This window comes from Callorhinus ursinus, unplaced genomic scaffold (genome assembly GCF_003265705.2).
Source record: "Callorhinus ursinus isolate GAN/ISIS: 27379988/994484 unplaced genomic scaffold, GSC_fseal_2.0 scaffold92, whole genome shotgun sequence".
NCBI classification, from domain to species: domain Eukaryota; kingdom Metazoa; phylum Chordata; class Mammalia; order Carnivora; family Otariidae; genus Callorhinus; species Callorhinus ursinus.
This window is the reverse complement of record NW_027397154.1, coordinates 1,158,028-1,173,991: the sequence shown is the minus strand read 5'-3', so window position 1 is coordinate 1,173,991 and position 15,964 is coordinate 1,158,028. Positions and strand designations below refer to the sequence as shown.

General features: G+C 39.2%; 1 protein-coding gene across 5 annotated transcripts in view; it reads right to left on the bottom strand.

The window, feature by feature from the left end:
• The window catches only part of ASH1L (ASH1 like histone lysine methyltransferase), a 196,858-nt gene that overhangs the window by 77,572 nt on the left and 103,322 nt on the right, over positions 1-15,964 (bottom strand). The gene's annotated exons all lie outside the window — the stretch shown is intronic.

Here is a 15,964-nt window from a genome sequence, read left to right as displayed (position 1 = left end):
AATTTCATCTGAGGTCACAATTAGTGACAATGGAGTAAGACATTTTAAAAATTTACTGAATACTTACTTCATATGTATCAACCATTTAATCCTCCACAGGTCTCTTCATCAGTGCCGCTGTTTTAGATGAGGACACTGAGGACCTAGGCTCAGTAACACGCCCAAATGCATATACCTAGTTAGTGAGTGAGGGAGTCGGGATTTGAGACTAATTCTATAATCACAACTTAATGCACTTCCCTTACTGAATTTAAGAATCATGTGACTCTAAGCCTCTTTCTCCCTAAACAATCTACTCTGTACACCACATGCAGTTAAACTTTTGAAAATACTAATTTCGCAAACAACCTTGCTGACAATGTTAACATTTCTCTCAACACACTCTACCAATGAATACTACTTTCTATAACTGATTTATCTTACTAATTTTATTTTGTTTAGACTAACGTAAATTTACATGATTTTATAGTACAACTATCAATAGGGAGACTTCCAGGATCCTAGTAAAAGGAAAATCCTATTACCGATTAAAAGGTAAATTACAATCATACCTGGCTCAAGTATTTCAGAACAAAACCTACAGACAGAAGGGGCATGAATGAACCCCTGTAATACTCTTTCATGCTCAATAGCACGGCAGTGTTTGTACTGGGGATGGGATACTCAGAGGGGAGGGTATGAAAGCATATTTCTTTGTGATGCCATCTGTCCCTAACCCTCCTATTAAACCCATTTTACCTCACAACTTAAAAGCACTGAGGAGCATGACACATTTTTAAACAAAGTAAAAAGTTAAGATTACATTTTCAGATTACTATGTAAAATTTACCAGCCCCGATGTTTTATCTCATAAAGTATGTAACGTCAAAATATACATGTTTATCTAGAGCAAGCATTCCATGTAAGTAGGAATTAATCAAATGTTCCAGACAAGTCAACCATATTTTTACAACCAAACGGTATTTAAGTACTTTAAGCACAGCTGAATGGATTAAATAAGATAATATATGTACAGTGCTTAGCACAGTAACTAACACATAGTGGGCAAATATTAACTTTCTTCTTCAGTTTAGCCAATGATTATATAGCCTACCCTAATACTATAGACCAGAATAAACTGCAAATAGACCAGGGAACTAGATGCGAAAATCAGTATCAAACAGTAGAAGAGGGGCACCTGGTAGGCTGAGTCCATACAGCATGCGACCCTTGATCTCTGGGTCATAAGTTCAAGCCCCACACTGGGTGTAGAGCCTACTTAAAAAGAAAAAAAATTACTAGAAGTAAACAAGGCTAAATTTCTTTTTTTAAAAAAGATTTTATTTATTTATTTGACAGAGAGACATAGTGAGAGAGGGAACACAAGCAGGGGTAGTGGGAGAGGGAGAAGCAGGCTTCCCGCGGAGCAGGGAGCCCGATGTGGAACTCGGTCCCAGGACCCTGTGATCATGACCTGAGACTAAGGAAGACGCATAATGACTGAGCCACCCAGGCGCTGCAAGGCTAAATTTCTTAATTCCTTTAAAACCAGGGTGTGGCCAGTCAGAGTGGCTAAAATTAACAAGTCAGGAAACGACAGATGTTGGCGAGGATGTGGAGAAAGGGGAATCCTCCTACATTGGTGGTGGGAATGCAAGCTGGTGCAGCCACTCTGGAAAACAGTATGGAAGTTCCTCAAGACGTTAAAAGTAGAGCTACTCCATGACCCAGCAATTGCACTACTGGGTATTTACCCCAAAGATACAAATGTATCAGAAGGGGTATGTGCACCCCAATGTTTATAACAGCAATGTCCACAATAGCCAAACTATGGAAAGAGCCCAGAAGTCCATCAACAGATGAACGGATAAAGAAGATGTGGTATATATATACATTGGAATATTATGCAGCTATCAAAAAATCAAAATCTTGCCATTTACAACAATGTGGATGGAACTAGAGGGCATCACGCTAAGCAAAATAAGCCGATCAGAGAAAGACAAGTATCTATGATCTCACTGATATGAGGAATTTGAGAAACAAGACAGAGGATCATAGGGGAAGGGAGGAAAAAATGAAACAAGATGAAACCAGAGAGGGAGACAAACCATTAAGAGACTCTTAATCTCAGGAAACAAACTGAGGGTTGCTGGAGTGGTGGGGGGTGGAAGGGATGGGGTGGCTGGGTGATGGACTTTGGGGAGGGTATGTGCTATGGTGAGTGCTGTGAATTGTGTAAGACTGATGAATCACAGATCTGTACCCCTGAAACAAATAATACATTATATGTTAAAAGAAGAAGATAGTAGGAAGGGAAAAATGAAGGGGAGGAAATCGGAGGGGGAGATGAACCATAGAGACTATGGACTCTGAGAAACAAACTGAGGGTTTTAGGGGGGATGGGTTGGCCTGGTGATGGGTACTGAGGGCACGTTCTGCGTGGAGCATTGGGTGTTATATGCTAACAATGAATCATGGAACACTACATCAAAAACTAATGATGTAATGTACGGTGACTAACATAATAAAATAAAATTAAAAACAAAACAAAACAGGGTGTGGGAAAGCTTATTTAATTATGACTCAAAAATCCAGAAACACAGGGTGCCTGCCTGGCTCAGTCAGAAGAGCATGCAACACTTGATCTTTGGGTCATGAGTTCGAACCCCATGTTGCGTGCAGAGTTTACTTAAATAAATAAATAAAAACTTAAAAAAAATCCAGAAACATAGTAAAAACAGAAAATCAAAACGCAAAGCATTATAAACTTTGCATGATAAAAACTATCATTATAAGCAAAGTCCCCAAAGGACAAAATCCATTAAAATACTATTAGGATTAATAACTGAGTTAAGGAAGGTTGCAGGATTGTAGGACACAAGATCAATATAGAAAAATCAATTGTATTTCTATATACTAGCAATAAATATCCAAAAATGAAAAAAAATTCCATTTATGGGGCTCCTGGGTGGCTCAGTTGGTTAAGCATCTGCTTCAGCTTGGGTCGTGATCCCGGGGTCCTGGGGTTGAGCCCCACATCGGGTTCCCTGCTCAGCGTGGAGTTACCTTCTCCCTCTCCCTCTGCCCCTACCCCCGGCTCATGCTCTCTCTCTCTCTAATAAATAAATAAAATCTTAAAAAAAATTTCCATTTACAAGCTTCAAAAGAATAAAATGCTTAAGAATATGCTTAACAGAAGTGCAGAACCTGTACACTGAAACCTAAAAACATTGTTAAAAGAGATTTCAAATGATTAAATAACTAGGAAAATATCCCATGTTAAGAGTACTTAATACTACATAATAAAAAAAAAAAGAATACTTAATACTGTTAGGATTGTAAAGCACCCCCCAAATTGATATACAGATATTTTTCAAAAGCCCAGCTGGCTGTTTTTGCAGAAATCAATAAACTGATCCTAAAATTCATCTGAAAATATCAAGGGATCCAGAATTAGCCAAAGTTGGGAAAAACCAGAACAGCCAAAGTTAGAGGAATCATATTTCCCGATTTAAAATTTTCCACAAAGCTATGGTGGTTCAACACAATGTGCTACTGGGATAACCACAGACATGCGGCCAATAAGCACAAAAGACAAATGACAAACTGACAAAACATATTTGCAATTTATATCACAAAGGGCAAATTTCCTTAATGTATAAGGGCCTTTTTAAAATTTTTTTAAAAAGATTTTATTTATTTATTTGACAGAGAGAGACACAGCGAGAGAGGGAGCACAAGCAGGGGGAGCAGGAGAGGGAGAAGCAGGCTTCCCGCGGAGCAGGGAGCCCGATGCGGCGCCCGATCCAGGAGCTGGGATCATGACCTGAGCTGAAGGCAGATGCTTAACGACTGAGCCACCCAGGCGCCCCTATAAGGGCCTTTTAAAAATCAAGGGGGAAAAAGAAAAGACTGGTAAGCTGAAAGAAAAATGGGAAAAAAAATAGACAATTCACAGAAAAAGATAATTAAATGACTTGTACATATATGAAAAGATCCTCAACAATTTCACTTATGAGAAAAATGCAAATTATAACTCCCTGGAGATAACATTTCACACTTATCACATTGGTAAAAATTTACAAGTGTGACAACATAATTAGGGCTGTGGAAAAATAGCCACTCTCAGATATTTCTAGAAAGACTGCAAAAAGATACAACTGTAAGAGAAGCATAATCAGGCAATCTTTACAAAATTATATGTACACTTATTATTGAATTCAGTTAATTCTACTTCTCTGAACTTACCCTGAGGATAGATCTCCAAAATATCAAACAAGATAGGGACATATTGGGTATTATTTCTCTCTCTTCTCTATTTATTTATTTAAGATTTTATTTATTTATTTGACAGACAGAGAGAGAGAGAGAGAGCACAAGTGGGGAGGGAGCAGAGGGAGAGGAAGAAGCAGACTCCCTACTGAGCAGGGAGCCCAATGTGGGACTCAATCCCAGGACCGCAGGATCATGACCGGGGCTGAAGGCAGACGCTTAACTGACTGAGCCACCCAGGCGCCCCTGGGCATTATCTATAGTAGGAACCATTAGGAACAACTGAAATGCCCTCTTCCTGGCAGGCTGGTTGGATAAGCTACGATATATCTACACACTCAGATATTATGAGACTATAAAAACTGTATTTTGAGATGTATAAAAAATGTTCGTAACAGCATTAATCATGATAGCAAAAAAGTACAAATAACTCACGGGGTGCCTGGGTGGCTTAGCTGGTTAAGCGTCTGCCTTCGGCTCAGGACATGATCCCGGGGTCCTGGGACTGAGCCCCGCATCGGGCTCCCTGCTCAGCAGAGAGCCCGCTTCTCCCTCTCCCTCTGCCCCTTCCCCTGCTTGTGCTCGGTCTCTGTGAAATAAAATCTTAAAAAAAAAGACAAAAGTACAAATAGCCCAAATGTCCACCAACTGACAAATGGGTAAATGAAATGGGGTATGTGGTATATCCAACAATGGAACATTATTTGGGAAGAAAAAGGAAATGATACATATTAGAGCATGTATGAACTTGGAAACAATATGCTAAGTGAAATAAATGAGTCACAAAGAAGCCGATATTATATGATTCCATTTGTGAAATGTCCAGAGAAGTTCCATTTACAGAGACAGAAAGTAGATGAAAGTAGATGAGAAAATTAGGGGAGATCATTAAAGTATGTGGAGTTTCTTTTTGGGATAATGAAAATGTTCTAAAATTGACTGTGGTAATGAATGTACAACTCTGTGAATATACCAAAAGTCACTGAAGTGTATATAATAAATGGGATAACTGTATGGTATATGAATTGTATCTCACCAAGGGCTTAGGTTTTCCCTGAGCTCAGAGACCTGAAGAAGCAGACTCTCTTTCTCTTTGCTGCTGCCCTTAAAGAAGAAAGCCACCACTGAGCTCTGCAACTACAAGAAATTAATATGAGTTTGGAAGAGAATGTCAAGCCTTGCATGAGATCATAGAGGCAGCTGATACCTTGATTCAAGCCTTGTGAGACACAGAGCTGAAATGCCCAGATTCCTGAAATTCTGGGGAAATTATAGGCAAGATAATAGGTGGGTAATGTTTTAAACTGCTAAGACTGTGGTAATTTTGTTACATGGTAGTAGACTATTAATACACATGGGTGTGTGCACATATATTTTGTAGAAGGTTTCCAAATTTCATTCCTTTTTAAGGGTAAATAATATTCCATTGTATGTATAGAATATAATTTTTTTGGTATTAATTTTTTAAAAAGATTTTAATTATTTGAAAGAGAGAGTGAGAGTGAGCAAGAGAGCACAAGCAGGGTGAGAGGCAGAGGGAGAGGGAGAAGCAGACTCCCCGCTGAGCAGGGAGCCCGATGCGGGACTCAATCCTAGGACCCCGGGATCATGTCCTGAGCTGAAGGCAGACGCTTAACCGACTGAGCAACCAGGCGCCCCGAGAATATAATTTTTTGAAGCATCTTAGATCTTGTTATTAGAGTATATTAAATCTTGTTATCTGTTAAGCCTGTCAGGCCTACATTAAGAACAGTCAAGCCAGAAATAACAATTGTTAATGAAGTCACTTTACTACCACTAGAGGGGGATAGAGCAACACAGCTGCTGCCTAGTTAACAGCAGCTGCAAACACACTTTTTCCCTGGCCGTGAACATGGGACAGAGTGAAGCCTCTATAAGAGAGAGCAGAATGTCAGTATGATTGTCCACTCCCTCCTAACCCATCTCCATTCCTAAGCGGAAGACTGAGCTTTAACAAATCATGATTTATAATTTCCGCAAACATACACAGTGATGGCCTGATGGCTCTACTCCACATTAGAGGCCAAATCACACGTGGAGAGTTCTTTAATCCTTTCTGTTAATGCCTTCTTATTTGCTTCTTTTATAAAAACAAGTAACTTCCGAATGTGGTTGTTGACCACATTGAAAGTATCATTTATTATTTTATTATTTTTTATTATTTATTATTTATTTTATTATTTTATTTTAAAAAATGATTTTTTAATTTTCTTATAGGAAAGAAAGGCAAGAAGAGCCTGTTATTCTTTAATCATGATGAGAAACTACAGAAAAAGAGAATAGGAAACAGGATTTAGAAGACAAATGCATAAAAAGTACTTATAAATGTATGTTTCTGGGCACACAAAAAATAAAGAAATAACTTGTAACTTCGGTAACATAAAAGGGGGATATGGAGCTTTACAGGAGTACAGCTTTCGTATATAACTGAAATTAACTTAGTATCAATTCAAATTACATAGTTATATCTTTGGGAAGTTATATGTAATTTCCATGGTAACCACGGAGAAAATAGCTACAGAATATACCCAAAAGGGACTGGAGGGAATCAAAATGCGTCACTACAAAAAGATCAACTAAGCAGAAAAGAAGACTGTAATGGAGGACATGAGGGTCAAAAAGCTGTAAGACAGGGGAAATAACAAAATGGCAAGTGTAAGTCCTTCCTTATTGGCAATTATTTTATTTATTTTTTAAAAGATTTTATTTATTTATTTGACAGAGAGAGACACAGCGAGAGAGGGAACACAAGCAGGGGGAGTGGGAGAGGGAGAAGCAGGCCTCCCGCTGAGCAGGGAGCCCGATGCGGGGCTCGATCCCAGGACCCTGGGATCATGACCTGAGCCGAAGGCAGACGCTTAAGGACTGAACCACCCAGGTGCCCCAATTGGTAATTATTTAAAGGTAAGTTGATTAAACTCTCCAAACAAAATGCAGAGAGAAACAAAATGGATAAAAAACATGATTTAACTATATATACTGTCTATAAGAGACTCACTTTATTTTTTTAAAGATTTTATTTATGTATTTTAGAGAGAGAGAGAAAGCACGCTTATAGGCATGAGCAGGGGGAGGGGCAGAGGGAGAGAGAGAACCCAGATGTGGGGCCCTCTCAAGACCCTGAGATCATGACCTGAGCCCAAATCAAGAGTTAGATGCCCAACTGACTGAGCCACCCAGGAGCTCCAAGAGACTCTCTAGGTCAGGAAACAAACAGGCTGAAAGGAAAACGATGGAAAAAAGATACTCCAAGTAAATAGTAACCAAGAGAGAGCAGAATGACTATACTACAGTATCAGACAAGAGAGACTTGAAATCAAAGACTGTTAGAAGAGACACAGGAGGACAGGGGAGCTTGAGTGGCTCAGTCGTTAAGTGTCTGCCTTCAGCTCAGGTCATGATCCCGGAGTCCCAGGGTCCTGGGATCAAGCCCCACATCGGGCTCCCTGCTCCGTGGGGAACCTGCTTCTCCCTCTCCCATTCCCCCTGCTTGTGTTCCCTCTCTCGCTTCTGTCAAATAAATAAGTAAAATCTTTAAAAAAAAAAGAGAGAGAGAGACACACACAGGACATTAAATATTGACAAAAGTCCGTTCACTTAGAAGCAGTCATCATTATACTCAGTAAACATTAAAGGACCCAAAATGTATGAAGGAAGTATTCACAGAACTGAAGGGAGAAACAGCTGTGCAGGAATAGCTAGAGACTTCAACTAATTTCAGTAATGGTTAGAACAACCACACAGATCGATACGGATTTGAACAACATTACAAACCAATTAGATCTAACAGAAATATAAAGAATGCTCCATGCAACAACAGATTACATAGTTTTCTCAAATGCACACAGAAAATTCCCCAAGATAGGTCATATATTAGGCCACAAAATAAGTCTTAACAGATTTAAAGACTGAAATTGTACAGAGTATTTTTTTCTGATCGGGAAATCTGGAAAATCCACAAATGTGTGGAAATCAAACAACATATATATTTTTTTAAAGATTTTATTTATTTGATAGAGAGAGACACAGAGAGGGAACACAAGCAGGGGGAGTGGGAGAGGGAGAAGCGGGCTCCCCGCTGAGCAGGGAGCCCGATGCGGGGCTCTATCCCAGGACCCCGGGATCATGACCTGAGCCGAAGGCAGACGCTTAATGACTGAGCCACCCAAGCGCCCCTCAAACAACATATTCTTAAACAATCAATAGGTCAAACAAGAAATCACAAGGGAAATTGGAAAGTATCTGGAAATTAATGAGAATGAAAACACAAACAACCAAAACTTATCTGATACAGTAAAAGTAACAGTAAGAAGGAAATTTATAGGTAAAACACACATACGTTCAAGCAGAAGATCTCAAATCAGTTTACCACAGTCCATGGTACAGACACTGTGCAAAAGTTTGGTGTTCTTTAAAAAACTAAACCTATAAGGATCTGGCAATTTCACTCCTAAGTATGTCCACAAAGGACTGAAATCAGGGACCTGAACAAATACACCTATGCCAGTTCATTGCAGCATGATTCACAAGAACCAAAACGTAGAAACAGCCCAAGTGTTCCTCAACAGGTGAGAAAGTAAACAAACTGTGGCACATCCACACAATGGAATGTTATACGGTCGTACAAAGGAATGACGTTCTGACAAATGCTACAAATACACTGACACTGAAGACACTATTAACGAATCTAGACAAAACAAGCACAAATACTGTATGATTTCACTTACATGGGGCAGCTATGAAAGGCAAACTGACAGAAGATGAAGGCACACTGGAGGCCAGGGTGTGGGGGTTACTGCTTAGTGGTTAGACTTTCTGTTTGGGGGAATGAAAAATGTTGGAGGGCCCCCGGGTGGCTCAGTCAGTCAAGCATCTGCCTTCACTTCAGGTCATGATCCCAGGGTCCTGGGACTGAGCCCCACATCAGGCTCCCTGCTTCTCCCTCTCCCTCTGCCTCTCCCCACTCGTGCTCTCTCTCACTTTCTCTCACAAATCAGATCTTTAAAGAAACAAAGAAAGAAAAGAAAAATGTTGGAAAAATGGTGGTAAAGACGGCACAACATTGTGAATGCAATTAATGACACTGAATTGTATGCTTAAAAATGGTGAAAATGGCAAATTCTGGTACTTTACCACAATAAGGAATTTCAGTAATAAAATATAATATAAATACATAAATTCATATAAAATTTGTTATATAAGTATTTATACCTACATGGTAAAAATTAATGTAATATACCAAAAACTATTAACTTCTACACTTAAAATAGGTTAATTGTATGGTATGTGAAATACATCTCAATAAAACTGTTTAGAAAAAGAAAGGATAAAAGACACACTCTTGGGGACAGTGAGGTGCAGAAGACACTGAACACCTCCTGTGTGCCAGTCATTTTACATATATCATTTCACTTGGACAGCACTGGAGGAGAGACTAGAATGTATACTTTAGAGATAAAACATTCAGTTTGGGATGATGAAAAAGTTCTGGAGATGGATAGGGATGGTGGCTGCACAAGGTAGTGTATTTAATGCCACTGAACAGTGCACTTAGAATTATTAAAATGGTTAGTTACATGTCATATATATTTAAGCACAAAATTAATTAAAATACATTAAACACAAAGGTACTTTTGTTTTTAACACTTTACTTGGGACACCAGTCTTGACAATGATTTTCTGAATTTGACACCAAAAGTAAAGGCAAATAAAGCAAAAATGAACAAGTGGGACTATATCAAACTAAAGCTCCTCTGTACAGCAAAGGAAACCACCAACAAAATGAAAAAGCAATCTACTGAATGAGAGAAAATATTTGTAAATCATCTATCTGATAATAGGTTAATATCCAAAATATATAAAGAACTCATAGAACAGTAAAAAAACAAACAATCCGATTAAAAAAATGGGCAGAGGATCTGACCTGAATAGACATTTTCCCAAAGACATACAGAAGGCTAACAGACACATGAAAAGATGCTCATCACTCATCATCAGGGAAAAGCAGATCAAAACCACAATGAGCTATCACCTCCCACCTGTTAGAATGGCTGTTACCAAAAAGATGAGAAATGCAAGAAATAACATGCTGGGAAGGAGTGGAGAAGTGGGAGCCCCTGTGCACTGCTGGTGGGAATGAAAACTGCCGCAGCCACTGTGGAAAAGAAAACAGCATGGAGATTCCTCAAAAAATCAAAAATATAACTAACCATATGATCCTGCAATTCCACTTCTGGGATATTTATCCAAAGAAAATGCAAATATTACCTGGAAAAGATATCTGCACCCCCATGTTCCCTGCGGCACTAGTTATAATAAATGAAAGCAACCTACATGTCCGTGGATGGATGAATGGATAAAGAAAACATATATATAAAGTAAATGTAGATACATATCTATTTACAATGAAATATTTTTCAGCCGTAAAAATGAATGAAATCTTGTGATTTGCAACAACATGGATGGACTTTGAGGCCATCATGCTAAGTGAAGGAAGTCAAACAGAGAAAAAAAATACCATATGATTTCACTTATATGTGGAATCTAAAAAAAAACCCAAAAAACAAAATACCACGCTCATAGATATAGAGAACATATTCGTGTTGCCAGAAGCAGGGATCTTCGGGGGCCCAGGATGGGTGAAATGGGTCAAGGGAGTCAAAACGCACAAGCTTCCAGTTATAAAAATAAACTAGCCATAGGAACGTAATGTAATGTACAGCAGGGCAACTATAGTTAATAATGCTAGATTGTATATTTGAAAGTTGCTAAGAAAATAAATCTTGAGGCACCAGGATGGCTCAGTCAGTTGGGCATCAGACTCTTGATTTTGGCTCAGGTCGTGATCTCAGGGTCGTGAAATTGAGACCCGCATAGGGCTCTGCGCTCAGCGGGGATCTCCTTGAGAGTCTCTCCCCCCCCCCCCCCCCCACGCTCTCTCCCTCTCTAAAATAAATAAATAAATCTTAAAAAGAATAGAAAAGGAAAGGAAAGGAAAAAAGAAATTTTTTTTAAATGTTTTATTTATTTATTCATGAGAGTCAGAGAGAGAGAGAGAGAGGCAGAGGCAGAGGGAGAGGGAGAAGCAGACTCCCCGCCTAGCAGGGAGCCCGATGCGGGGCTCGATCCCAGGACCCCGGGATCATGACCTGAGCCGAAGGCAGATGCTTAACCATCTGAGCCACCCAGGCGTCCAAGAAAAGAAATCTTAAAAGTTCTCATGGCGGGGCACCTGGCTGGCTCAGTGAGTAGAACATGTATCTCTTGATCTTGGGATTATGAGTTTGAGCCCCATGCTGGGTGTAGAGATTACTTAAAAATAAATCTTAAAAAAAAAAATTCTCATGGCAAAAAAAAATTTTGTAACTATGTATGCTGACAGAGGTTAAGTAGACTTATTGTGGTGATCATTTCACAAATATATACAAATATTAAATCATTATGTTGCATACCTGAAATTTACATGATGTTGGATATCAATTATAGCTCAATAAAGATAAAATGATTTATTTATTTATTTGAGAGAGAGAGAGAGGGAGAGGAAGCACCAGCAGGGGGAGGGGCAGAGTTCAGAGAAGCAGACTCCCCGCTAAACAGGGAGCTGGATGTGAGGTGTGATCCCGGGACCCTGGGATCATGACCTGAGCCAAAGGCAGATAGATGCTTAACCAACTAAGCCACCCACGTGCCCCAAAGATAAAATGATATAAAAGAAAACCTTTACTAGGGTTACTTTCATTTTCTTAGTGACTAAAATAAAAATCAGACAAGCTGAATTTTCACCCTAGTTTACCTAAAAATGATCTGTGTGACCTGAGTAAGTCATTTAACCTTTTATTAGCTTCAGTACTCCCATCAATATACAAAGTATATAGTTCAACAGCTTCATTTCATTAATAAAGTTTCATTTTTATGATTTCAGAGAAACTAATACTCAAAATATTCACCAAAATACTCAAGTCTGAAGTTCAATCTCCAATTCACTTGATATATATCTGATTTAACATAGTCTTTTAAATTCCTTTTAGATAAAATTAAATTTAAATTCCAAAAGTAATACAGCTTTTTTATAACTTCAAAAAATAAAGACAAACATAAAATGAGAAGTGCAAACCCCACTTCCCTGATTTAAATCCCATAACCTAGAGTGGTACAGTAGGCACAGGAATATCCACCCTTCCTCCCATGCCCACACTGCCATCCCCAGAAACTGGGAATATGAAGAAGGAATTAAGGTCTCTTATCTGTTGATTTAGAGATGGGGAGATTATTCTGGATTATCTGGGTGAGCCCCATATAATCACAAGGGAGCTTATAAATGAAAGAGGAACATAAAACAGGCAAAGTCAGTGACAAGAGAATAAGGTTGAAGTGTTAAAATGCTAGGACTCAATCTGTCATTGCTGGTTTTGAAGACAGAAGGGGCCCCAATCCAAGAAATGTGGGTAGCTTTTTGAAGCTGGAAAGGCAAGAAAAGGATTCTATTCTAGAGCCACCAGAGGGACTGCAGCCTTGCCAACACCTTGATTTTAGCCCCGAGAGACTCAGTTTGAACTTCTGACCCCAGGAACTGTAAGATAATAAATCTGTGCTGCTTCAAGTAACTTAAGTAACTTGCTACAGGAGGCACAGAAAACTAATAAGCAGGTTAACCTCTGTTAGTAATCTGTTGACTGTATTACTAGACATTTTTGGTACCTAAATAAAGGTATATTAATAATACAGGTTTTCTTAAACCAAGGAGTACTATCTATAACACTTGTTTCTGGTATTTTCACTAATGATATCATTATCCAACCAGGAATACAAAATAAAACACTGGGATCATCACTGACTCTAGCCCTGTCCTTGAATTCGTACCATCCACCCAATATTTGATCCCTTTCAATTTTAACATCAACATTTTCTTTTTAAAGATTTTATTTATTTATTTGACAGAGAGAGACACAGCGAGAGAGGGAACAAACACAAGCGGGGGGGCGGGAGAGGGAGAAGCAGACTTCCCGCGGAGCAGGGAGCCCGATGTGGGGCTCGATCCCAGGACCCCGGGATCATGACCTGAGCCGAAGGCAGACGCTTAACGACTGAGCCACCCAGGCGTCCCCATAACATCAACATTTTCAAGAGCCTACCCTTTCCAACACCCCGACACTGCGATTACTCTATTTCATGGTGTGATATTAGTTTCAGGTGTACAATACAGTGATTCAACACTTCCATGTATCACCTAGTGCTCATCATGACAGGTGCACTCCTTCCTCTCCCATCGCCTATTTTCCCTGCCACCCCACCCACCTCCCCTCTGGTGACCATCAGTGTATTCTCTAGGGTGTAAAGAGTCTGTTTCTTGGTTTGTCTCATTCTTTTTCCCTTGTTTTGTTTCATTTCTTAAATTCCATGTATGAGTGAAATCACATCCCCTCATAACTTTTTAAAACCTATGATGATTTACATACAAAAGAGTAACTCTGCAATTTCTTTGTACCATGCTGTGGCCCAAAAACAAACTGACAGAACATGGAGGATTTTTGGGGCAGGGAAATCATTGTGGGATATTACAGTGGTGGATACACGTCATACATTTATGAAAACCCATACAACATACAACACCAAGAGTGAACTCTAACGTCAACTATGGACTTTGAGGGGATAATGATGTGTCACAGTGTAGGTTCCTGATCATAATACATCTAACACTGTGATGCAAGATGTTGAAAGTAGGAGAGGCTGTGCGGGCCAGGGGTTATATGCAAACTCTCATCACTTTATATTAATTTTGTTAACCTAAAACTGCTCTAAATAATTATTTATTAATTAAAAAACAAAACAAAGAAAAAACCCCAAATTGCTACAAACAATAACCAACCAGCCCACAAAAATATACTGGCTTCACAATTTGTAAAAATGTATACATGTATCAGTCTGATCAATTTCTTCAAAATATTCCAAAATAAACCCATTGTCTTCCTCATTTCTAAGAGGTGAGTAGCTCGTTCTTACATAAACAAGGGGGAGGGAGAGGGAAAGGAAGAGAATCTCAAGCAGACTCCCCACTGACCACAGAGCCTGATACAGGGCTCGATCTCACAGCCCTGAGATCATGACCTGAGCCAAAATCAAGAGTCGGACGCTAACCAACTGAACTACCCAGGCCTCCCCTGATGAGAGACATTTTAAAACACCGATGTGGTTGAAGATACTGATCTTTTGACTCACAGTCTGACTTTATTATTAATCTCCTTTTTTAAGGGATTTAATTCACAAAAAGTACATTAGTACACACAGAAATAAAAATTGAACTTAAAATTATTGAGCAGAAAACTGAGAACATTGCTTAAAATTATAACTAAAATAGCTCTTTCCAAAATACATTTCCATTTTCTCATTTATAGTTACAGAATGCTAATTTTTTTTTAGGCACCATCATCTGAAATATTAACCATTATTTCCCAGCCTGATGTGGCTGAAGTGTGGTTCTGTGATTATGTTCTAGCCAGGGACTATATTTTGTAAGCTTCCTTTCTTAGTCAGTCTGGGCTGCTGTAATACATTAATGGGTGGCTTAAAAAACAAATTTTTATTTCTCACTCTTCTGGAGGCTAGAAAGTCCAAGATCAGGGTTGAATTCCAGTGAGAACACTCTTCCTGGCTTGCAATGCCACCTTCTTGCTACTCCTCACACAGTGGAGAGAGATCACCTCTCTGTGTTTTCTTCTAAGGCCACTAATCCTGTTCACCAGGGCTACCCCCTCATGACCTAATTACTTCCCAAAAGCCCTACCTCCAAATACCATCACATCAGGGACTAGGGATTCAAATTATGAATTTTGGGGTTGGGGATGGGAAGACACATTCACTTCATACTGTTTCCTTGCAAAGAAGCTGCATGCTTTTTATACTCCCTTTCTTCTTTTCTGCTTTCTAAAATGATGACCTTATGGCTGAACTCTAGCAGCTATGTTGGAATAACAGGTAACCACAGAAATGGAAGCTTAATGCTGAGATGGAAGAACAGAAAGAAAGGATTCTAGATCCCTGAAGATACTGTGAAGTTCCCACATTAACCCTGAAGTGTGTACTTCATAACGTTTTTTACATTAAAGGAAAATGAATGTCTATCTTCTTCAAGTCTTGGATATTTGAGAGAATTTCCTATTTTGGGAGCTGAAACTAATAAGCTTAATGATTAAAACATTTTCATGATCCAAGAAGCAGGAACAGAGTACAAACAGCTTATGTGGCATCTACTTCAGTGGCAAATAAATAGAAAATCTTTTTTTTTTTTAAGATTTTATTTATTTATTTGTCAGAGAGAGAGAGAGAGAGAGAGAGAACACACAAGCAGGGGGAGTAGCAGGCAGAGGGAGAAGCAGGCTCCCCGCTGAACAGGGAACCCAATGCAGGGCTCTATCCCAGGACCCTGAGATCATGACTTGAGCTGAAGGTGGACACTTAACCAACTGAGCCACACATGTGTCCTAATAGAAAATCTTTTCAATGCAAAATAAGGTGCTGTGGTTTACATGGAGATCACTTTAACCACACCAAGTAAGATATAGCTCTAAAATCTACTCTTTCCTCTTTCTATTTCACTCTTTCTTGCCAAAATTCAGACCGTCACGACCTTCTGAGGGACACTGCGTTTCTCCCATTAGTCACCCCTCATTCATTTTCCGCTCTGGGGCTAGAGCTC